We start from the raw sequence: 25,543 nt of genomic DNA, 5'->3' as shown, positions 1-25,543 counted from the left end.
TCTGTCATATTTCTGTCATATATTGGAGAAAATGAGTCGAAAGGAGAAATATATAGTCGAAAATGAGTTCACTTCGATAATTGCAAAAGTTTTTTCACTAAGAGGAAGAGAGGATGGGTGAAAAGTGTAAGAGAATACTACGGCAGTGTAACTTCGGCATGAAAGCCATATCCCAGGCAACTCGGCTTAGGAGTGCGCATAACCAGGACAATCCCAGGAATTCGAAATCTTGTCTCTCACGCGCCGCTGTTGAAAGAGCCCATGCGAGCAAACCTACTGCAGATATTTCAGCTTTTCAGTCCTTGGTAATTAATACCTTTGAAACCAGAAACACAAATGTCCGCTCCGCGCGAATGTGTAGTTGCGCGTACACTTTTGCACGCTTATCTATCATGGCATCAGTGTGCATATGGACGCATACAAAATGATGAATTACTGTTTCAAAGGTCCGTACTTGCAGCCGTGATGCTTGCTGTGGCGACGCCGTTACTTCGCTGAAATTAGAAGCAAGCTAGCACGAGCAATGTATGCTGTCCTCAAACGCATTAGAATGCAAATATAGATTTACCTCCATGTAGGACCAGTTAGTTGTATGGTGAGGAACGTTTCCCACGTCACTGGTCAACGAAATTATGACTGTACTCAACGGAGAGGTACACTTTAGACCTCTTCCTTACTAAACTTTTGGTGTGCCAGTTATTTTTTATATGTGTACTTGGATCCATTGGGTTTTTACTAACAGTAAGGTCTGTGTTGAGTTCATAGTGAGAACTGCTTTTCATGTCTTCAATCTTATCCAAGTGCTTATAAGTACAGTGTGGGTGACATTGTGAAATAGTCGATTTTTATTCTTCCTCGTATCAAGTATATCCGTGCTGTACCGCTTATTCTTGTTTGTACTGTCCCCCTTATTGTATTTTGTCTCCTGCATGCTAGAGTCCCTATGTTGAAATGAAGTCTCTTGAGAGAATGTACGACACTATATTCTGAAAGCGAAGAATTATGACTTGCCCCTACCAGAGAGAAAGTACTTGGCCCAGTCTATATTTTGCGGCTGTGCCTGGTACGTTTGTCGTCTTTTACAGCATCCCTTACACGTTGCTATGTCCCCACAGTCCTTTCTTTGCTTGTTCTTCTGTCCAGCGGTTCAAAATTGGCGCTTTAGCAACCTAACTCTCGCAGTGGGCTATCCTTATACAGCCTTAAGAAATTATATACACGGGTACAAGGTAAAATCGGCGTAATAGAGGTGGGATTGGCGCTTCCGGGTATAAAATACAGCACTGGAAACGTATTTTGGAAGTGCTAAGCTGAAACGCAGCACCTCTCGTTCTTTCTTAGTCCTAGCGGCTGACGTCGGCAGCACTTGTAGGGAACTGAAACAGCGGCAATGCCATCTGGCCAGTGCGGGGTGCATTAAATCTCTTGCACTTTGAAATAGACGCGATGAAATTGCTACTGAGAACAATGCGCGCGCGTGCGAACGTGAGGCACACAGCCTGCGGCGGCGTCGCCGTGGAAACTGGCGCCCAGATGAGACGCTCCTTGACCTTATTCGAACGGCGCGGGCTTGCGACGACCGCGAATCGAGATTGTGGCCACGCGGCCGCACAGATGCGCCCCAGACCTCGCTGTACCACGCACGCGCCCTCCTCCAATCCGCGCTCTCTCCCTCTCAATTGTGGCGCGCACAGGTGGCGCAATTGTCGCTCTCGAGTCGCCATCTTGGCTTCAAAAGATAATCGTTTACAAGAAATCGGCACTTTTACCCCCAAAACCCTCGGCCCACAATGCCGTCTGCTTCTTCCGTTTTGTACATTTTGACGCACGCCCCTTTGCTGGAAATCTTTTGGTTTCTTGTTGTTATTATTGAAGGGCAAATGAACAACGGAAGTCGTTGTCGCTGTTTGCTGCATGGTGACGGCTGCTGCTTCTCATATTAAATGCGTATAAATTATATAAGCATAAATTATTGCGTTAAGTAAAACTTAAATAAAACAGAATAATATGTAGCGACACTCTATAGGTTGGAGATGTCGGAGGCGCACTGCGCATGTAAGTTTGACGCATGCGCCCCAATCATACCAAGAGAATGGACGATTCGCGAAATTCCGTAAGCAGGCTTTGCCACACATCTAACTTTTCTGTGGCAGTGAAGGGAACTCTACGCAGGCAAAGCGCGCGCAATTAAGTGCGCTCCAAAAAAAAAAAAAAAAAAAAAAAACGTTCCGCGTAACAGCCGCGTTAGTTTATGCTTGGGAAAAGAAAACATAAGAACATTTTATTTACAACAGGGAAATAAGGCAAGTACGCCAATGAGTGTAAAGTTCGACGTACTTTCCCGGTTTTCTCTTGCGCGTTTGGGCAAAGGCGAAAGCGTCGCATGTACGACCTACGCTGATTCAGTATTTGTTCCGAGAAGCCAAAAAGCGCTGTCAGACTCTGCCGGACTACTTGGCGCAGTAACACGTGTACAGAAGCTCCGCCTTTGTCGTTTTCCGTTCAGTGCAACAGAATGTTGTCCGCTATAGTATCACCAAGAAGGTCGCGTTCCCGGTAGTGGCACTGCTTAGACCCGTCTTTTGAAAGCTTGGGCGATGCTAGGAACGGAGGTTCGGCAATAATGTCACCAGTCCGCATGCTGACATCCTAATTACGTAGTCTATGGCTAACGCATCTTAGATAGCACACGCCTGTGCACTTCGATCCGTGACCTCATGCTACCTTGCCCGACTGTCAAAGAATCTAATGGGAATGCTTCCGAGTAAGCCGCGCGCGGTACGTGATTTTGACGTCATCGCTTTCGTCACGCCGGGTGTGACAGTGGAAATTCTGTTCAAGTAACATGACGTCATAAAGAAGAGTGTCACAGGCCTGCCTATCTAGGAGGCGTTGCTATAGTCCGAGGTCTGCCCCTTTGCTTAAGTCAGACGAGGTGTGTGGCGAAACGCATTTGCAGGTTTTGCATCAGATATGTCAGTGTCGTCAAAGAAGCGTTTAATTAGGTGATCTCGTTGTTCTATGGTGCACAGCTGTTGCTGTCCATCGGCCGTAACACGTTTGTAAGTGAAAAAAAAGCTGATGTGGGTCAAGTAAACGGAGTCCATATTGGAGGCGATGTCTCTGTGTAATGTGCTTGGGACAGTCGAGCAGCAGGTGGCATACGTTCTCATCACATTAGGTTAGATTAGACTATTGCTTGGTAGGTTGAAGCAATGCACCGCATGCTGACCACAAAGATTATCGCGACAGAGAACGTTCTTCGTACCCAATTTCCGCGCTGCAGCCGTTAACATGTTGACCGTCTGCTGAGAAAAGACACGATCTATTCGTGCTCCACAGTTGATGCCTGTCTTGAACGTAGTGCTCCCATTTTCTTCGAACTACTTTATGGTAGAGCGCATTGAGCGTGCTGCGAGTGCAGTTTGCGGTTGCGTTGTGGTGCGTTGTGTGAGAAACTATGCCAATCTTGTGCGAGAAACTATGCCAATCTCAGGCATTGCGGAACGCGCTCTCGCAGTCGGTGTGCCTTCGTCGCTGTCCAAAATTTGCCACGGCGGATATTCTGCAGCGTTTTAGCAAAAGTGACGTTTCGGCATCCATCTTGACACCTCTTTTTCACTCCTCACAAAGTTTCCCACAAAGGTCACTAGAGGTGGCGCTAGTATTTATAGCTGCAAGCATCTCGGTTCAGCCAGCATGGGAATCGTGGATAACACGTGGATTTGTCTCGACTTTGTACTTATAGCTTCAAACGGGTTTTTTTTTCTGCCATTCGTCAATTCCTACCATTCAAATCTAAAAAAACTAACATACAGCAGCTTGATTAACACGTTTATTACACATCTACAGCTGAGCCTACAGCTGCGTATGCTATGCATTTATTATCCGTTTTCACAGACAGCACATGATGGCTATAGTCTGAAGCTCAAGGGGGTAATGATAGAATACACATCTGAACTTGACTACTATGGGTTACGCCACACGATGCGTCGGTGCACATTCCACAGCGGCTCTCGCAACTGTCAATAGCTCTGGCTGAAACATCGACATTTCAAAAAGTACATTTAACACGTCTCAGGTGTGAATGCAATATCACTTTTATCAAATATTCAGTCTTACAGGTGCTGCAAACTTGTCATTGCAGATAAAAACGGCCAGAAAATGAATTTCACCCGAAAAACAAGAAACAAAAACGCCCCTGCAAGTTTCCAGGATTGACGGACACCCGTTAAGGTTTGTGTATGTTTTCCTGTGTCTTTTTTTTTTTCTTTCATATTGTTTTTGCTAGTGCATGAGTGCGCGTCAGACTTTCTTTCGTGTTATGTAACCTCAATCAGGATTGGCACCGTGCTGAGATAGACATCTTCAGTATATATATATATATATATATATATATATATATATATATATATATATATATATATATATATATATATCGAGTACTTCAGGGTTTCAAACCCACCACCGTTAGTCATTTGCTCCACCAAATGCGTTTGGTGTAATGTGTGGAAAAGAAAAGTTTCACACCGGACTTCCCTATATTACACAAAATACAGCTTTGTTTTCTTTCATGATGTGTTTGTTCGCTGCCGGCTGCTTAACGGTGATACATATAGTCTTAAGAAACTCTGGGTAGTACCACACAAGGTGATATCGGCGTAATAGGGGTGGGATCGCGCTTCCAAGTATTATACGTCATTAGAAATGTATTTTGGAGGTCCTAAGCACAAGCGTATAGTGTCTCTCGTTGGAACAGCTTATTCAAATCAAAAGCGGTATTTTTTAGTTGTTTTTATTAGGCTCAGTTTTACCGGCCAACTTAGCGCGCAACAAACTCAAGCGTAGCATTTCAGTTCGCCCGCCCGATCGCCCGTACATTTAGGTTCGTTTCCACAACGCATAATACAGTTCAACGCCACTGAGCAACGGGATAAACGCCTCCACTCCGACGGCTCAAATACGGTCTGGCGAACATTCGGGCTGCCGCATGCAGCTGCTCACTTCGCATCGCACGGCTGGTTCTTGGCGACTAATGTCTTTGTAAGTAACATTGCATCAGGACTCCAGCTTGTGCCGGCTGGTATGTATCGTATAGGCCAACAGGATGTACGTAGCAGCAGCGAAAAGGGGCAAAAGGCCAGAAACATGCAGGAAGCAGACGCGAACGCTTTCTTGTCGTCTGCTCGCACCCGTGCAACTTTAGCCACACCCATTTCGTCTGCTGCTGTTCGTCTTTTTGCCTCGCCAATGCCGCGACGGGAAGCCCGCGGTTGTGAAAGTATACCGGCGTTGACATTCCGTAAATAATTGAGCGTGCACTTGGTGCGTGTGCACTGACCACAGCCGAATGTAGTTACTCTAAAAGCTCCCCGGAACAACCCAGAGCCCAAGAAACGGAAACGGTTCTAGAAACCGACGTGTCTCCGCTGTCGCTTTGTCGACGAAGCGAAAGCGCTGCCCTTGGAGTCAGCGAAGAACGCGCACACGCTAACCGCGCGTGGTGGCACACGCCGCTGATCTGCTTTGCAGCGCGGGGCACCGTTAACATCGCGCGCGCATTGCGCCATTTTTGTTGCTTTGTTGGCGCAGCCCAACCGGTCGCGCGTGGCGCTTGCACCAACGGCGAGGTTTCTTGTCTGGAGTGGGGTCTTTCGTGCTCGCTAATACCGCGCAGCGCTGTGGAAGCTATATAACAGGCTCGAGACGCGGAAATGGCAAGTACGTGTAAGCGCGTCGTCTGCTCTTGAGAGGTTTAGATGTGCAGACGACACTCTAGCACGCGGCACGAGGTCAAAATGTTCTGTTCGTGATTGGCAGAGTTCGACCTGACATAAAACGACCAGATCCACTTATAGGGCTGACGTTTGCGTAGCTGAGATCTTAAAGGAAGCGAACGGAGGCCAACAGCTTCGGAGGCTAACAAAGGAACTTGAAGAAAGCCTAAGTGCCGGAGCAACGAGCGACGGAAAGGGTAATGATAGGCCTAACGTTAAAGATACAGGTAGGAACACAGCACTGTCGATTAGGGATCAAGAGCGAGAGCCGGAGTAGCGCAAAGCATGTAATGCGTGGTGAAGAAGATAGCAAATTACATAGAGTGGTGAGGTTATAGGTTGCAAGAATTGCAGGCATGACGTAGCTTCGGTTAACGCGGAGTAGGTGCAGTTGAAGGTATCACTGTCTTGCCTCCACCGTTCAGTCGACTCATGGGACTGGTGATTATATACGGACGGAAAAGTGCCAATTTCACCGCCAATTGGTAGTGTTTAAACCTGGTTCATATATAGACAGACGAATTCCCCGTGCAAATGCGTTCAGGTACGTGGCCTACAGCTACTAAGCCCTACCGCGCATGGTAGACATTCCAAGCGTCTTCAATATACGTATATACTTAAGCTAAGGCACAGTTGACTCATGGCCCCAGGACCGGTGAGGGCGGAGACGTGAGGGTATTAGGTTGGCGAACATCGCGCGAACTTTATCTATGACGGTACATATCTGTGGCGACAAGAACAAATATCTTTCTGGTAAATATTAACTAAACAATTAGATAACCCGCATAGTTATTTCTCGGCGTCGCCGTAAGTGCGCGCGTGAAAACGTCATGTTAAAGTGATATTTATATTTAATATCTGTCGTATTACTGTGAATGCTTACGTAAACACCCGCCCCCGTAATGTTGCTATATGGCCACATGATAAGTAAGTAAAGGAAGGGTTAATGTGACCGTGCATAGCGGCCCGCATGGGAGCCGAAACGCCAGAATATGCTTTTGATATTTTATTTGTCGAGTGTACGTGTAATTTAACTCATATTTCTTCCTCGCCAGGCCGGTTTCCGCCAAAAGGACTGGACATAGATAAAAGAATGGGAATTGCCAACGAAGATGGCCACCGTGGGATACTGAAGCAGCCGCCTTCGCTCTCCCTTTAGGTCAGATACGTTTTGGCTATATAACTTGCGTAGTACTACTTCCCGTGTAACGCAAACGTCCCCCAGAGAGCAGTTCACCTCAGGCACAGCGCTGTAGTGTACAATATCCAGATTAACACCGTGCTTGATATTCAAAGCGAAAGGCGGAGCCGATGCCGCAATCCTCGCAAGCGTTTAAAGAGGAAAGAGAGCGGGATATATGTTGAGAAACACCGGTTTCGGTACTTCGAGCGGCACTGTCACCGCTTTCTTCGAGGCCTTTCCGCACTTCTGCCGGAACGTGCTACCACCTCTGCGATTGCGGCAGTTTCCGATGGCAACGCGTATGCTGTGGCGTTGCGACCACGCGTTGCCGTACCATGCGACTTGCGCTGCCGCGAGAAGCTTATCTCTCCGCTTATTGCTCACATTCGGCCGCATAGGGACGCATTCTGCAACGATCACTTTCGGTGATATATTATCGCCTCGGCGACAGTATCGCCGTCAGGCGCGCGCTGATTGGCTGGTTGAGCAAAATCGGGTGAGTTGATTGGCTGGTTGAGCAAAATCGGGTGAGTGGATAGGCTGGTTGAGCGCTACGTCACGCGAAGGCGACGGTATCGCCGAGGCGATCGTCGCAGAACACGTCCCACGCAGTCTGCTATAGACAACGAAACTTGATTTTGCCGGATATCGAGCGCGGAAACGTTTCGTCGACTTTAGTGATCGAATAGCTCCGAGAGTTAGTCTATATAGACAAACACGCGGGGCGCGCAGATGACGGCGAGCAAACAGCCAGCTGAACGATTTGGATAAAGCGCACATACACATTGCGCGTCGCTCGCGTGTATACGACAGAGAGGTTACGCCATCTTAAAAAGCTGGCCCGCGTTGAGCCGTTCGCTGCTCGAGCGAAAGAAAAAAAAAATGTCACAGTTTCGCCCTAAGGGCGAAGCGATGAATGCGATAGCAACACAGCAATGTCATACGAAGTAAGGTGAGCGGCTTTGGTAGCAATATGAATTGTAGTAAACATGAGCTGATTAAGTAAGCAGGTGTGCTGCGGCGTAAGTAGACCGACATGAAGAGAGACTCGATGACCACGAGAAGGCGCGTGTGAAACGGTGGTGTTGATGAGAAGCGCTTCCCGTGGGCAGCGCGTGCGAAGGGACACACCTGTAGCGCTGCACTGCCGACCCGGGCAGCATTGCATGTGTAGCGTGCGTTGGAAAATGTGGCCCGACTACTACTAACTGATTGAAGAAGCGTGGTGTGAGCGCGCACAAACAAACATGAATAGATCACACTGAATGACTGCAGACAACGACCGTCAAAACGCTGGCAGCGAGCGGATATATACGCCGCAGGAGCGGGCGAAGGTACTATCGTCAGCAATATGAGCTCGAACACGGGAGCGCGTGGAAAATAGCCTCAAAACCTAGATAGCGTCATACGTGGATGGCGCTGCCGAAACCAGAGGGGAAAGGAGGGGCGCTCTTCCGCTAACTGTTGGCACTCCCGCTTCGCTAGCGTACAAAAAAAAAATGATAAAAGGGGCGTATCCGAACGCTCAGCCAACACCGCCTAGATTTAATACAAGCATGACCTGTGCATTATGGAAGTCTACGTCACAGCCGATATCTCAGCAGCTGCAGAGCCTGATGGGTCATTTGATGTAGCTGTGCGCGTTGATGTGAATTGATATCACCGCTAGCGGCCAGTGACATGCTACAAGCTACCGTTTTGCAGCAATGATATCGAGGCGGGAGTGTGAACAGCCAGCGGAAGCGCGGCGCCCTTTCCGATTGTTTCCAAAAGCGGCCGCTGCACGATGTAGGGTTCGAGGCTATTTTCCAGTTCGCTCATATTGCTCACGATAGCGTGTCGCTTCAACGGAAATATGCGCATAAGGTCGACAGAGACGGTGCGGTCGAACGAACGACGAGCGCGGTTGTTGGCAGCGTAGAAGTGCGCCCCCCCCCCCCCCCCCCCCCCCCGCTCCTTCCGGCGCTGGCTTCCCGCTTCCTTGCTTGCGCGTGGGAGAGATAAGAGAAAGCGAAGCTGGCAGAGAAGTGCGGGCGCTGGCTTTCCGCTTCCTTGCTTGCCCGTTCGTCCGTGATAGCGCGCGTCCCCGCGCTGTGGGGCATACGGCGCGCGGCGAAGATTTTATCTGCTCGACGGCAGAAATCCGGTTGAAGTGTCCATATAATTGCTATCGCAATAAAAATCAAGTAAATAAAAAAGGAAGTCTTCGGAGGACAAGAGCCTCCCCTTGTGATCGCCGACGTGCGGATTTCCTCGCCGTACTGTCTGAGTGGCGGTGTTTCCTCGAGAGATGCATCACGGACTGAGAGCGCGCCCGTCGGCTTGCCGAACTGAACCTTTCCGGGTTTCCCCGTCGGCGCGGCCCTTGCGCGGATTCTCCCCGAAGCCGTCTTCTCGCCTCCCCCCCTTCTCCCCACTCTTGTTTTCCTGCGCCGGCGAAAGTTGCTCTACACTCAATTGCCGCCGCTCTTTGCGTTCGTAAACAGCGCTTTCCTGCAACGCAGTGACACCTCGTCCATTTACAGAGTGTCCCTGCGACAGATCTCACTCCCCCCCAGCAGCTGTTTTCATTGCCATGCCCTTTCCTCTCGACATTACAGACGCTGTGAATAACTTGCACACGTCCGCTCGATGAAGACGTATGCGTGATCTTGCCCAATGCGGCATGTCAAACACTCGTGACGCTCGGCTATGTAGACGTTTGGCAAAAGGCACTCGTTTCAGAGGCGCCGGTAGCACGTTCGATGCCTGAGATCAGCGCTTTGTGATTTTCTTTTTCTCTCACGGCTATCGTGTTACGACGCCCGTGGCAACACCGTTTTTATCGTCTTTCTCTTTCTTCTTCTTTTCTTTTGGGTGCCAGGATAAAGGGCGCGTAACAGCATAGATAATCTAACTTTATTAAACGAACACTATAAAGATAACAATTATTTGAGCTTTATTATTAAACTACCCTCCTGCAATATAAAAAAAACACTCTTATTGTTCTATAGACGAGGCTCCGAACACCAGAAAGGGCGCAAGAACAAAATACAGGTGGCTCCGCCGCACTGAAGTTCTCGCAACAGCCCGCCGTGACGTCATGAATTTCTACATCGTCTGCACGGGCTTATTTATTTATTTTTTCATCGGCAAAGATGGGCGACATTGTATATAAAAGAACCAATGATTGAAGTTAGGAAGAAAAATATAGTAAAAAAAAAACCTTGAAATCTGTGACGTGACACTGACGTGCCGACGCTGTGGTTCCGGCGCGAAGTTCGAGGAAGGGAGCATCGACTTTCATCTTATTTGCTAATAATCACCGTATTACTGCGAATTTAATGTAGATTTTGTTACGGCGCAACTAAAGGTGGCACTAGTCAGAAGACGACGATTTGAAATGTGGAGGTGGAATCGTTCTCGATTCATGAAAGTTATTATATCAGTCTAAACTTATTAAGTGTTTCTCTTTAGTGTCTCCAAAATTATGTTCCATTGTGTCTCCGCCTTAAATAACCAGAAGCGACAAATAGCACTTGCGTTGTAAAACTTTAGCCTGTATAGCATTTAGTCCTCAATCACCCAGCGTCCGACACAACCATCGCTGTGTAGAACAGGAAAGCGACACGCAGCGGTAGGAACACGGAGTACGCGCAGCCAAAGTCGACGCAACAAGAGCGAAGAGCTGTGCAAACAATTGGAAGATGCAAAAATCAAAAGCCTTGAAGATGGAATCAGAAGACCCGAGGCGGAAATGCGCAAGCTGGAAGAGCCAGCACATCGCGAATTGTGACTAGCAGACAACGCGACGCGTGGATTCACGCGTGAACATATTGTTTGCAAAAGTAGCACTATACCTATATGACCATATACGCAACCGTTCATCAGGCTCGGAACAATTAGAAATAAATGAGCGAGAGAGAGTCTTTAATGGGTGCTGGAGATGTGTGCCTCATACGCCTAGCACGCGCTGCTACAGACGACAAGGTTTACGCATGAAATATCACACGCATATGTACATAACACACGCATATGGCATGGAAATCTTTAGGCCTATTGTCGTGAAGACAAATATAGACACGTCTACCGAGATGTCTGGCGGCATGTGTGTGGCACCTCAGTCTGGTTCAGCGATTTTCGCGCAGTTTTGTGGCAACGTTTCTCACGGACTCCCAGTGTCTCCATACACAAGTCTCGTAGTATATTAACTAGTTGCCTTTACCGAAAAAAAAGATCACGTACTCGTGACGCCTGCGGCAGATAAGATTTTCCACATCCGCCGCCAAGGTTTGTGAGTGGTGGCGCTGGATAACACTCCCTGGGTTTTAGTTCTAGTACTAAAACATAAATACCGCAGAAAGTGGATGGGAAAACGGCGCCGCGGTGGCTTAATTGGCAAGAGCATCGCACTCGTAATGCGAAGACATGGGTTCGTGCCCCATCTGCGGCCGCTCACTTTTTCACCCACTTTCAGTTTCATTAATTTATCATTTCTTTAATTCGATTAGTAAGTGCAAATAATTTCCCCTATGCTGCCCTATGTGTCGTAGTTTTGTTGGTTTATGATATGACAAGTCTCGTATGTTATATATACTGACACGATCCGCGTGTGTGGATATTTAGTGCATGCAGGACACCGCGTCGATCCATCACTCGCGCGCACCCGACTGTGGTCGTTCCCTCTCACTCTACGGACAATTTGAGCCAAAAACAAAGGGAGTGGACGAAGGGGAGAGTTCAAGTCGGGCTGGACACTCGGATAAGCAGCGGGATGATCCGCGGGTACACATGCGTGGTATGGAAGCGCGGAGCGTCTCTGGCCCTGACCCGGCTGCGCAGTGAACACATGATGCGGCGGACGTTGACTCCTTTTGTCCGAGCCAAGGTCGGCAGCCACCGAAACGAGGGTGACACGAAAGGAACACCGCGGTTATTGCGACAGTGCGCACGGCACGTAGGGTGCACGCATGGACAAGCAGGCACATGCACGGCGCAAAACGCTACTGCAGCGTTACATTAAGGGGTCCTTCGAAGCCCCGTGCTTCTTGGGAGCGCTAAACGCAATCAATCAATCAATCAATCAATCAATCAATCAATCAATCAATCAGACACTAACTCAGTCAATCAATCAATCGCACCCTCGTGGAGATTGAGCGAGATCGACGCGATAGCTGGGCCTTGCTTACTAAATAGCAAGGGTGGTTGGCGCCACATAGTTTTTTACGATATTATCTAGAGCGAAATTTCGCGTCAGCGTCTATGCGAGTCCCCTATAAGGAGCTCTGTGACGTTATAGGAATGTCGACAAATGGATGGTTGGGCTTGCCTTGGACGATGCTTGGCCCAAAGCATGGTTGTAGCGGCGCAAATACAGCTTTCTTGGGATAAATTCTTCATTAGAAGTATTTGTTCTCCCATAATATATATTTTAATAGTGTTCACTCACATAAAGCGCAGTAATTAAAAAAAAGAAAGCGAAAACATGAGAGTCAAACCGACGCTCAGTGATCCCAGACGTTCTCGTATTTCGTCCAACTTTAGCAACAGGCCGGTCCTGTTCACATTTGATATAACAGTTCGCTCCAGCACGAGTGTTTATGTTTTGATAGAGATTGTTATAGAGTAATGCAGAAAAGCCAGCATTTTAAACGCTGTTTTACTGAAGAGTAAACCGTCGCAGCAGACGAAACGTTAATGTCACTAAAAGGCACGCGTGCTAGCACGCTGACAAAGGTATGAGCAAAAAATACGTACAACACAAACGCCGTCCTTTCGGTTTCTAAGCTTAGTGTGCCGGTGTTGACACGCCTGTCTTTAAGTGACATCAATCCCTATCAGCTTGCTCAACTTCCAATCGCTCTAAGACGAAACGCTATTCGCCAGGCGCGTCTTATCGGGGTGTCTTGGCTCTCCAAGAAAGATACCAATCCGAAGTCCCCCACTTCTCGGCATTCCCACGCATTACAACAGCACAGCAGCGCCGCTTTTCTCTTACGGCGAATATAAAAAAAACTCTATGGCTGGCGTGTCGCCTCCGAGATCGAACCGGCGCCTCATCGATCTCTGAGGCCACAGCTGGCGCGGGTGCTTGGCAGTATCAAATGGCGAACTTCGCTTTCACTTCTGCTTCTATAGTTTAACCCATATTTGCCGTTTCCGCTGCCAAACGACGCCCGCTGAGGAGAAGTGGGAAGGTGTAACAGCAACAAATGCGATACAGATTGGAAGCTAAGGGAAAACAGACGGTGGACCAGCGAAAACACTTTGCCAGGGGGTTTGCTGACGGAAGCAACAGAAGTGCGTGCGGCCGTTAGCGTAACACTTTTTCGACACCTGCATACTACACACGCGAGCGCCTCGCAAAGGCAACGTCTTCAAAGTCGCGAATGAAAACACTTTCTTGACGGGCTGCCAGCGAAAGCGACATGCTCTGTTTGTTGACAGACGCCGTCGGCCATTGACTTCTTGCCCCCGACGGAGGCAATTTACGACGAGACAGGCTTGCGAAAAGGCTGGCCCTTAGCGCTACATATTTTTCTTCTGGCTAGTAATTGCTCATGGGAAGCCTCTTCTGTTTTTGTCAGGCTAATCAGTTCAAGCTCTAAGGTTAATTTGCTTATATGTTTGCCGCCTATATTTACAGACGGCCATAGTTCACAAACTACATGTGGTCACTAGGTCTTTAAAAGCGATAAATGCATAAAGTATGTATATACCATCTAGTTTACCTCATATATTTGCATTTGAAATCAACCGCCGTCTGTGTGATGCGTACGGATTATGTGCAGGCGAAATAAAATAAGAAACTACTGAAAGGCAACGCAGTTTATAAAATGTCTTTAAGAGAGAGAAAGTGTGCAAAGAAAGGCAGGGGTTAACGAGAGGCATGTCTTTAAGATGTCTACACACAGTCTACCGACTCTTCTCATCTACATTTGAAACGGCGGTCGGGTGAGCTGCTATGAAAGATTTGACTATATCGTTCTCGTCGGCTCTTGTTTCTGAGACGTTTCACTCTTTGAAACAAAAATTTCATACAGATAACCCTAACCGCCTGTTTGCTTGCTCTGCATATAGATTCCTATGTTGCTTCGCGAGTTCTTTTATTTTTAATATCCATCATCATCATCATCAGTCTATTTTTATGTCCACTGCAGGACGAAGGCCTCTCTCAGTGATCTCCAATTACTGCTGTCTTGCGCTATATAGCTTTAATATGATCTTTAATTAAATAAATTCTGGGGAATTACGGATTAATTTTGACCATCTGCGGTTTTTTTTTTTTTAACGTGCACCTATTGCACGGCACACAAGCATTTTTTGCTTTCGCTGTGGTCTTGTAATTAGCAACGCACAGATAACACAAAAAATACAGAGATACAAAGATATAACGTGGATAAACGACGGTTCTGGCTGTAAATATACAATATCCCCAAAATAATAGAATAACAATAATGAACCATGACTTTGACCGTCGTGTTTACGGCGAGCGTTTCTTCAAGCGCACTGTAGGAGCGCTATAGTTTCGCTGAAGCTGCGTTTTGAGAAAGAGCCGTATTGGAGCTGCGTAAACAGGCTGCCACGCGAAAGCACTAACAGGGGGTAAAACGGGAGTAAACGCTGCCTCCCTTTTCTTTAACGCATCTGTCAGCAAGTTCGCTGTTTATCTCTAAAATCGAGAAAAAAACATCCACGTTTGCTACCCCACTTCACCGTCCCCCGTTTCTCCAGCCGCATCATCCCCTGCCGCCCGCCCCACAGGACGCGATTCAGGACTTTTCCTGCCGGGTAATCCCAAGCCCATTGCATAAACACAGTTGCGAGTAACACTCGCCGGAAAGGAATATGTCGTAGTAGAACATGCAACATTCTACCAAAGCCCCTGCAAGCGCGTGTAAAAAAAAAAAAAAGAAAAAAAAAAAAAAAAAAACTTCAATACGGTTTCTTTTTTCTTGGCACGCGCGAATGCAATGGTTACACACGTGCAACTGTATAGCACAGCAGCTATGGCGTTCGGCTGCTGGACACGAGGTCGTTGGTTCGATTGCTGGTCGCAGCAGCTCCAATGGGGGCGGAGTCATTCACTGTATCAGACAGCGTCTGTCACCGCGCCAGTGTTGCCTAGGGACGCTAAACCCGTTGAATGGATCAGTCATTTTCTCACTGTGCGCACCGTCGCGTTTGTTCAGGCGTCGACCGAACAAAGCGCCCAAACGAAAGACAAACCTCTATGATAACAGGTAGTGCAGTCGCTCGTAACTTTCACCCGTGAAGCAGAAGCTGCACTGTTCACAAACTGGAGCGCGCACCAATATATGCTCACTGCGTTTGTGTGCGCCTAGTGAGAGGCACAATTGGACCGCACGGGGTCATCGGAATCGTCAGTCACCGGCAGTCACACACGCGCACGCGTAGCAGTGTCCACTCTATACAGTGCAGTCTGCGCACTGCCCACATCGACCGACGCACAAAAGAAGTCTTTCGGCCGTTAGCCTGTTGTCGCGTCGAACTGTTGCCATAGAATAGGCGCTACCGCAGCGCCGTTCCGTATCGCTATAGAAACGTGCAACGCAGTGCGCACTGAGAGGTGTGCTGGCGCGTCTATACCGCACAGCGCATGCGTCAAAAAATAGCGCCACCCACCGCTGTAGTTGAGTGGCGCTGCTGAGCTCGAGGTCGCAGGCTAGGTGACTATTTGACACCGCCTCGTTTTTAAGGGGATGCCAATAAATAATAATAACAATAATAATAATGGCGGATTCGATCCCGGCCGCGGCAACGGCATTCCTATAAAAAAAAAAAGGGGGGGGGGGGGGAGAAAACAAAAAACGCTCGTTTACTTTGATTTGGGTGCACGTTAAAGAAACCCAGGTGGTCAAAATTAATCTAGAGCCCCCCACTACGGCGTGCACCTCATACTCATATCGTTGTTTTAACACGTACACCCCGAGATTTTAATTAATTTATATAAAAAAAGAAACGCTAAGTTTAGATAACATCGCTAATATTTCATGCACCACACAGCCAGAGAACAACGGAAGGGCCAATTACCTCTACCAGGATAAGAAATTTCTTTTGCTTTGTTTATTACACTGTTTTCAGTGAATAACTTCGGCTGGCGATAGCATATGTTATCAGAAAACTAATATCAAGCAAGTAATATTTTTTTTCTACGCACAACAGCAAGGTATTGTGGCTTTCTAGAATGCAGGTTCTTTCGCGCTGTCGTCTCTCAACTGCAAACGGCTCAATTCTCGCAGATGCGTGTACGACACGGAGGTGCACCTTCAAATCTTTTTTAAGCGTAACGAAAAGGCAAAAGACAGAGCAAGGACAGGACAAGGAGCTTGAGGCAGGATAACAGCCTTGTCCTGTCGTGCTTCTGTCTTTCGTCTTTTCGTTACGCTTGGAAAGTTCTGAAGATGAATGTCTGCCTGTCCATCTTGCTGTAGATGTACCGTTCACACTGCATGTATGCAACGCGCTCGTTCCTTCTGATTGGCTGGCAACCGTCATTTACTACTGCCGCACGGGCAAATTAAGTTATTTTTCAACGTGCCTACGAACTTTGATTTTAATGACATCCGCATATCGCTACGCGTACTAAATCGTCGTCATCATTCTAGCGGCAATACTTTCCTATCGTGTCACTAAAGATTGTTCGCCTTGAAATGGCGCTCACTTGATTTCAATGACCGGTTCGCTTAGTGGGTGCAAAACAGGTAACGCTAATGCCGCTGGCGGGCACAGCTTCTAATGCAGTTTTGAAACTGTAATAATACGTAGCATTATATTGCACCGGGCACAAGTCACACTATAGCGCAAACGACTTCTTTATTCTATTCGCTATCGGTTGCTATATATAACCGCACTTCACACCTCGTATTCCTCGACCTCTTCTTTTTTCATCCGCAGATATGTACTTGCATCCGAGTCACTTTCACCGGTAACAATACTATACAGGGTTTCAATTTTGCAGGTATCAAAATAACCTTGACTTTCCGGCAAGTCTTATACCGCCATTACACCACTATAGCGCGACAAATGCACACTTAAAAAATAAAAAAAAATAAAAAGAAAGCTTATAATGAAGCTTGTAACTGCAAGCAAAAATTTAGTAACTGCGGGAGTTCTACCTCTCACAGACAGTTATGAACTTTTTACTAGCAATTTACTAACGCTACAGCCCTACGGGTGAAATCGAAGTATGTTAGTAATGTGCGTCTACAGTCTTGCCCGTGTGTTCTGTGCTGGGTGATTGTAGTTTCTGCGCAATATTTAAAGTAATTGTAGCTTCCTTTATTTTAAAGCTATGCTATACGTTAGGCGTCCATGACGGTTGCAAGGTCGTGAAGCCGTATACAGGAAGGAGCCACATTAGTAACCGTTACTATACGTTTCCCAGCTAGTAACTGTTATTACGCTATTTACTAATTGCAGTTACTAACACGTTAGTAACATATGCTACAAACAGTTGGTAACCTATAGTTAGTAACTTTACTACACCTTTCTCTTCTAACAGTGTAGCTCTGGCGCTGTATCCTAATTACTGAGAAGGTGAATTGTTTAATGGCAAGGTGCCCTTCTTTAAGCACTGGTTGTGTCGGTGTCTGCCTGCAAAGCACTGCACTGATGTGGTCTATAGACTACCCACGTACCTACGCGTACTCGCGCATCGAGAGCTGCGGTTTAAAAGCACACGGACAGTGAGAGAGGGGTGGGCGAGGAAAGGAGAGGCTCGCCCTGTGTGGCTCCTTTGTGATGGAGATAAACCCCCGCGGTCGAGCGCTCGCCCATGCATTCACTGCTACCGAATGTATCGTGGCGCATAATATACTCAATGGACAGTCGTACGTCCCTCCGCAACTAAATAGCTGACCGCGCGAGAGGGGCAGAATGTAAGCGCGAGGCGCTGAATCCAACGCTGGGCGCACAATGCGTAACACGGGCCCACTTCCTTAGTCGAGGCGCGGTATGCGCTATGTTCCGTTAGAGAACGAGGAGGTCGCTGGATTGAACGAGTACGTACACACAGGCACACACACGCACGCACACTACGGATCTCGCCTTCATCCCTTTCGGAGCGTTGTACGCGAGGTGTTTCTATGGGCCCGAGCGAATACGTCAGGTGCTGCTCGGGAATAATGCGACGAGCGACTGGCAGCGGCCAGGTTGCGAGGGCGAATCGAAATAAAAAATAAATGTTCGCCGCTGAATGGCCTCAGTGCGTTATAGCGAACGACGCGCTATAGCGAACGACGCGCTATAGACGCGGTTATGCACACACGCGCGCGCGCGCGCGCTGAGGCACGCGAGGTCAACGTTGCTGGGACAAAAGGACGAGGGCAGAGCGCCATCGTGTGGACGAGAACGCGGGGGAACAAAAATATGTAAAAAAGGAGAGTGTAGAAAGAAAAGAGGAGAAAGGATATATCAACGTTACGAGGGAGGAGACGAAGAACGAATGAGAAGAAAGCGGCGCGGCGACCTCAAGTCACGCTCATTTCGCTTCCGTCGGTGTATTATGCTATACCGACTGCAGCGTGGCGAAATATACTGCGTGCGCGCGTCGTGCATCGAAATTCGAGGTTCTCGGTGAGAAAGCGCGACGCAGCTAGTGATTGACACGCAGAAACGTCGGTCTCGTGCAGTTAAATTTGATTGCACAAAATGCGAGGACACGGTTGTCCGGTATATATGATACATGGAATCTCGTTGATACGATCTTCAGGGGAACCGGAAAATAAAGCGTATGATCCGAAAACCGTATCATCCAACGTATCATCCAACCAAATCGTATTATCAGGAAAAGGAAAACGCATCATCCCGAAAAACGTATTACGCAGTGTCGTATCAACGAGGTTCTTGAATATAGAATATGCCAGCTGATTTAGGCTACGCAGTAAAACGACCTCACCGTTAAGTGGACTATAAAGAGACCGTTACTTCAGCTGAATTAGTCAATTATCTTTCTACAATGCCGAAAAATAGAAGTCACTCTTACCGTGAGAAAAATGCTTGGCATGCAGACCAGAAACGATAATCCAAAAACGATGATCCCGCACTAGCTTGCGCAGTGACGTCATGTATTTTGATGACGTCTGCTCGGGTCTTGTTCGTTTAGTTACGGGTTAATATCTTAAATAATAAAGACGGAGACTGAACTTCGCAAGTTTTGATAACTTTTACTGAGCGACGATGGTACAAATCGGGAAAAAAGAATACTTTGAAATATATGACGTCACACCGACGTATGTCGGTGCTGAGGTTTCAGCGCGAAATTTAAAACGTGGGACATTGGCCTTCGTTCTTCCTTCTAATAATCAACTAATTACGGCACAATTAACAAAGATAGAGTTTGGAAACAACGCTTTATCAGTCTACATTTATTTAGTGTTTATCTTTAGGTATCTTTAAGGTTGATTAAATATGTACTTTTTTACACTAAATATGACATGCCGGATAATTAATAGTCGATAGTACCGTTAAATAATAGATTTGACTAATAAGTTTAAAAGCACAAAAGAAAACGGGACGACAAGAAACACAGACAAGCGCTTGTCTGTGTTTCTTGTCCCGTCTTCGTTCGCGCTTTAAACTTATTAGACTATGGAATGCCGACTAGCCCAAACTGCCACCTTTCTAAATAGATTTGAGGATGTCGTTTAATTGGGTTAAGAATAGTTGCGGACGCCAATGTTGATTGACGTGGCGAGAGTTCGCTTTTTGGATCGACACAGCGCTTTCACGTCCGGCACTTGAAGGCCCTCTGGAAGGACGCAACTCCCTTCGGCGGTCTTTCTTTAATAAGAAACGCGTAGTTCTCTACGACCAAATATGAAGCTCGCCGCCGCCGATCGAGGAGTTTCGATTCAAGGTCGGCAGGCCAGGTTTACACCCTGCGTATACGGCACGTGGCTGCCTAGGAACGAGCGAAGACGCCGTGTGAAGCCGCGACAAGTGTTTCAGGGGGTTATAACGCGGGGTCAGTAAAACAGCGCTGCTGCTCCCGCTGGCCCAGACACCGTCTCTGAAGAGCTGCCAAGAACGCCGCCTGCTGTTCGCGCCTACCACGAACAAGAATTCCAGCTCGTGGCTGGCGCGCCTCTAAAAAGGAAGCCGCCGAAATGCGCACCCCTCCCCCCCCTTCCTCTCTCTCTCTCTCGGGGATTCCAGGCGCATTTACAAACTGCACGAAGAACAAGGCATCCGCTGAGGCGCTAAGCGGGCGCCACAACAAGGGGTCGTTCTCTCTGTCAACTGTACTACAAAGCGCGCCCACTCAAGAACGTGGGCAGAAACAATTCCGAGTTTTTATCGGTCCGCTATAGATGGTGCTGGTGGATATAAGGAGGACCCTGCAGCGTCACAAGGACGTTCGATTCAAAAACAAGTCCCCGCTGACTCAGCAGCCGCGGGAACAGTAATAAAACGAGACACGAGCGTCTTTCCTTCGTGCCGTCAACAGTTGCTATCTTTAACTGTTGTATGTGACGAGAATGATCACAATCACGCGACTGCATGCCGAAGGACGAACGCGCTTAAACATCCTTGGTTCTTTACTGCTCGGTGGTTGGCGGCGTTTCTTTGAGCTTTCTTTGGTGACGTGTGGCTCTTTAATGGCCGCACACTTCGCAGTTGCTGAATAGTAGCGTTGTTAGAGGCGCAGCAGCAGTTTGGTTCGTTGGTTCGTTTTTGTCGCATGACGGCGCAGCGCATTAGCACACGTTCCAAGGCGGATGCACTTGAAACGAATTCTCAGGATGACACCCAATTCGGGATATTAATTCCCGAATTTTGAGGAGAAATGCATTGGCGTTCCAGTTATTTTGTACTATCAATGCATAAAACGACGTTTTGTTAAGAAAGTAACTGGAATGCCAATGTATTTCTCCGCAAAGTTCGGGAATTTACATCTCGAAACTGGTGTCATCCTGAGAATTCGTTCCAAGTGGATCCGCCTTGCCAACTCCACGGCTAGAATTTGTAACTTGGAATATAGGCCATAAGGTAATTAGTGAAAAACTTAATTAGTGAATTTTTGTTAATTATTCGATTATGCATTTCAATCTTTTGTGCAAGTAATGTCCGCCTCTTCGAGTATATCAGCTCATGAACTAGAATTGTGCTATCTGCCACAGGAAACCTTTTAAAAAGTTTGAAAGTGTTCGCTGAAACACCCGGTATAATACAGGGTGTTTCATTTTAGCTGCACCAAATGTTTAAAAATTGCCTGCGGCAGATAGCACAATTATAATCCTTGATCTAAACTACTCGATGAGGCGGCCACTACTTCCACGAGAAACCAAAAGCCTAATGGAATAATTAACATAAATACGCTAATTAACTTTTTATTTATTATTTTACGGCACATATTTCAATCTACGAATTATTGCCACTGAGTTCGCAAGGTGTATCCACTTGGAACGAATTCTCAGGACTGAACCAGTTTCGAGATATTAATTTTCAAAGTGTCCGACGAAATGCATGAGCGTTTCATGGAGTTACAACTCTTTGAGGAAAACGCTGTTTTATGCATTGAAGCACAAGCAGCTTGGGTCTTGTGAGGATATATTACGCGTACAGTAGCGTGAGAGTTCCTTCAAGGAACACTTTGTGTTACACATTGTAGTGCTGGCACGGCGAGGACGAGAGGGCTAACTCGCCGAGTCAAATGGATCTTCCCGCGCCAAATCCGAGAGGCGGGGAATCGTCGAATAAGCTCTAAATCAAGGCGCGGTGGAGAGAGTCACGCAGGGTGCGTTGAGCGATGTTCTTCAACGGCGGTGCGGCGGCGTCGAGCACCTTCACCTGAACGGCTGCCAAAAGAACACCGACGGAGGAGCGCGTTTCTTTTCTCGGACGGCCACCCCCCGCCCCATCACTTCCCTGTTTTCGAAGAGACAGATCTCCCGCAGTGCAGCTGCTCCGCCCGCCCCCCGCTGGAAGATGCGGAGAAAGAACGGCCCTCAAGGACGCGTCACTGCATGCGGCAAGGCCCCACTCTGCGACGGCCACGCGAGTCGACGAACAAATCAATGTGTAACTGTGAAGGTTCTGCGTTGCTGAAGAAGTTTCATGCCGCTGGTCAGGCATGAAAAAATAAAAAATATCAATTACGCATTACAGTCGTCACTATAATGCCCCCGGGTCATCGACAGTGCGCAGGAGTTGCAGTTAACATATCGAGTCTTCTTTCTTTTTTGAACTCTTCTCCAGGCATGCGGTATAGCCTGAAAGTGGCGCGCCAGGCGACGAAGGCGTGTACTCCGTTTACTGCTGCATAAAATACTTTTTACATACGCACACAAGTGCGCACAAAGTGTTTGCCTTCCCACACTTGACTCACGCGACTTCAAGAGTTGTACTGGTTAAGAAAATAAATATTCATTACGGTAGTAGGTGATTAATGGGAATTTTATTCAACCAATCGCCAAGCCGCCCGCGCGATATACATGTATAACGCGTATGATATAACCCGTTAAGTGATCAACTTCGTGTCGCGTATTGAACCCCGTATTACACGTCTCGCCGCATTCGACCAACTCCATCGATTTTCAAACCTTCACGTTGAATCAAACAACCGAATCTCTTACTATGAATGTCGAGGCGATTCGTCGGGACACTCTGTGCTCCTATTCTAGCTCGCTCTAGGTAGATACTGGTGAACTGTATTGTTCAGTATGAAGCAGGTCGTTTCATAGATGCTACCAGTTCGCTCTACAGTCAGCCGCACTCTCTTTCAGCGCCGTCGAGGCGCAAGTTCAACCGGAAGTTTTAGAGCACGTCCCATCAGTCCTTTCAGCTGCGCGCGACAGCTTCTGCTGGGACCCAGCGTGGAATACAGCGTTGGATTTGGACACATTTGGATATGCGGACTCCCAGAGGAATGAGGCAGCGTCTCCAAAATACGAATGGAACTCGCCAATAGATTTAGCACAACCGGCCCGGCGCGGTGTACGGTCATTCAGTGTGCTTCCCATTGGCCGATTTGGGTTTGCGAACTCCGGGCGCTTAACTTGCAGATTCAAGTGGCGGCTCCAGACCACGCAGTGCTATTCACGACCTCGTGTTTTCGTTGTTATCGGCTGTCGACATACGCGGCCGTTCCTCTTTCTCCTCTCACTTGCCACATATCGGGACGCCGTGATGGCGGCTGCGGACGAAGTTGACAGCTCGCCTGCGCGCGCGCCGCCGCGCCCTCGGATTACGGCTTTCTCCGAGTACGTGAGTACGTTTACCGCGTGCGTGGGAAGGTTCCGTGGGCGCGAGTCTCGCCGGGAGCGGAGTTCGACAGCACTCCGCCGGCGTCCTCGCGTAACGCTGGACAGCGACTGTAACTGGCCCGCGCACGTAACAGCGCAAACACCCCGCCACCTCCGCTTCTGATATCTGGCCTGCACCTGCCGTAGCGACACGGACGCGAGACGGCGCTAGCGCTGATTTGAGGCTCGAGCCGGTTGCCTAAGGACAAAAACATGCCGGAGCAAATATTCGGAACTAGATGAGACATGTTTACTCTGCCGCAAAGATCCGGAGACCACTCAGCACATCCTAATGGAATGCGAAGGGATTCACCCAGTGAGACCCGTAGGTAACGTACACCTTCCAGAAGCGCTTGGGTTTCAAGTGAGCGGAAGCATCAACTGGTCAGCAGAGGAGATAAGCAAGAGACGTTTGGAGTATTGGCGGAGAAAAAGCAGGGAAGAGATTGATCGGATCCGTTACAGGCATAGGTACAAGGTATATCTTGAAGGCGAAAAAAAAATGATTAAGGAGATGTATACAAAAATGCTAGAAAAAAAAAACGTGTATAGCATACCTGATTAAATCAAGCAGGCTAGGTAACCATTTGTCAACGCCCTGTTTCAAAGGGGATGCCAATAGATCATCATCATCATCATCATCGAGTGAAGTGATATCTACAGCAAAGCGTGGAGTACACTCAGCAAGAATGACTTGGACGGGCTGACAAGCCCAGCTCGCCAGCTACACGCGAGCTGCAAGTTATATAGTGGACGTGTAGCGTTAGGATAAGGCTAACCATATTTAACCTCACGGAGAGGTTGGAAGAAGCCACCGAGAGCTTTCCGGGCACAATAGGTGGTTGTCCAAATGCACGTTATAGATTCACGTCCCAGAGGCGGCTCTTTCTGGGACAAAAGAAGCCGATCTCGAAGGCCATGCGTTTGCTAATTACTTATTCGGAACAATTGCCGAGTCGGAAATACGTCATAGACGACATGTCTTGAACATTACCTATATACAGGGTGTACCAGCCAAAAGTAGCCAATGCTTTAAAAACGACGGAGTGTGAGAGGAGGCTCAAACAAACTAAGTGGGGTTAAGTATCGCGTGTCCTAGTCTGTGGTATTTTTTTTCGTTTTGCAAGGTCAATTAATTAGCATAAACTAATTGCCTAATTTTTTAAATATTGGCTTCACCAAGAAAGTTCCAATACGAAAGTTGTAGATCACATTTAAAAATGGCTGACTGAAGTGTTTGCAATTAAATACTATTGATGGAGCGTCTTGTAATTGCCTTTAAAGAAAGGCATGGCATGGCAAGAACTTTATTTTGGTCCAGATAAACTAGGGCGCGAGGGCAAAAGCCCCCAGGCTAAGTCGGTGGCTCCGCCCACGTAGGCACCGGTAGGCCAAAGGCTTTCCCGATGTCGCGAGCTCTCCGGACGGCCAGGAGTTGATCTTGGAGGACTTCGCTGGATATGCGTCGACTCCAGTCCTCCTCACTGTTGAGGTCCGAAGCCCTTTGATAGCCCGCGAAATTCTAGTTCATGAGCTGCTCTACTCAAAGAGGCGGACATTACTTGCACAAAAAAATTGAAGTGCATAATCGACTAATTAACAAAATTAACTAATCAACTTTTTAACTAATAACCTTATGGCCCATATTGTAATTTACAAAATCTAGCCGTGGAGTTCACAAGGCGGATCCACTTGGAACGAATTCTCTCGATCACAGCAGTTTCGAGATATTAGTTCCCGAACTTTGCGGAGAATGCATTGGCGTTCCAGTTAGTTTCATAACAAAACGTCGTTATATGCATCGAAGCACAAAGGTAACTGGAACGCCAATGCATTTCTCCCCAAAGTTCTGGAATTAATATCTCGAAACTGGTGTCATCCCGAGAATTCGTTCCAAGTGGATCCGCCTTGCGAACTCCACGGCTAGACTTCCCTCTCACCCCATGCTCGCGCACTCCTGTCATTGTGTATTTGTTTATTTTTTTTTCCCTGCACTGGGTGGCAGGCTTGCAGGCGCTCACAGCGCAAGGGTTCTCGACTGTCTGTTTTGCCTAGCACGCCAACGAGCGCAGACTCGCTGTTGCGCAAAATAAATTACAATTACAATTTGTTCATGACAGCGCATAGATTGCACTTTCGTCTGGTTATAACTTACGCTCCACGCGGCAAAGAGTGTAGTCGCCTTAGCTCTCTGGCGCCGACGCCTCTATCCGCATTAGTGTCGAACAAACAAACAAATAAACAAGCAAACGAGAAAATCAGGACGCAAATGACACTGTTTTCCTGCCGAATAACGGGTCTGTACACTTGCAGCACAGGCCAGTGGACTATATCTT

General features: G+C 47.8%; 2 protein-coding genes and 1 non-coding gene across 3 annotated transcripts in view; 2 read left to right on the top strand and 1 right to left on the bottom strand.

The window, feature by feature from the left end:
- The window catches only part of LOC119433395 (bifunctional arginine demethylase and lysyl-hydroxylase JMJD6-like), a 222,624-nt gene that overhangs the window by 73,779 nt on the left and 123,302 nt on the right, over window positions 1-25,543 (top strand). The window contains exon 2 of the mRNA XM_049658739.1: window positions 4,148-4,242. The gene's annotated coding sequence lies outside the window, so the exon portion shown is untranslated. The remainder of the gene's footprint in view (window positions 1-4,147; window positions 4,243-25,543) is intronic.
- The window catches only part of LOC119434152 (A disintegrin and metalloproteinase with thrombospondin motifs 18), a 148,775-nt gene that overhangs the window by 91,316 nt on the left and 31,916 nt on the right, over window positions 1-25,543 (bottom strand). The gene's annotated exons all lie outside the window — the stretch shown is intronic.
- On the top strand, window positions 11,320-11,392 carry Trnat-cgu (transfer RNA threonine (anticodon CGU)). The gene has a single exon. It is a non-coding gene; the product is annotated as a tRNA-Thr (tRNA).

This window comes from Dermacentor silvarum, chromosome 11, assembly GCF_013339745.2.
Source record: "Dermacentor silvarum isolate Dsil-2018 chromosome 11, BIME_Dsil_1.4, whole genome shotgun sequence".
Taxonomy (NCBI): Eukaryota; Metazoa; Arthropoda; class Arachnida; order Ixodida; family Ixodidae; genus Dermacentor; species Dermacentor silvarum.
The sequence above is the reverse complement of the archived record's forward strand: the minus strand, read 5'-3'. Positions and strand labels throughout refer to the sequence as shown.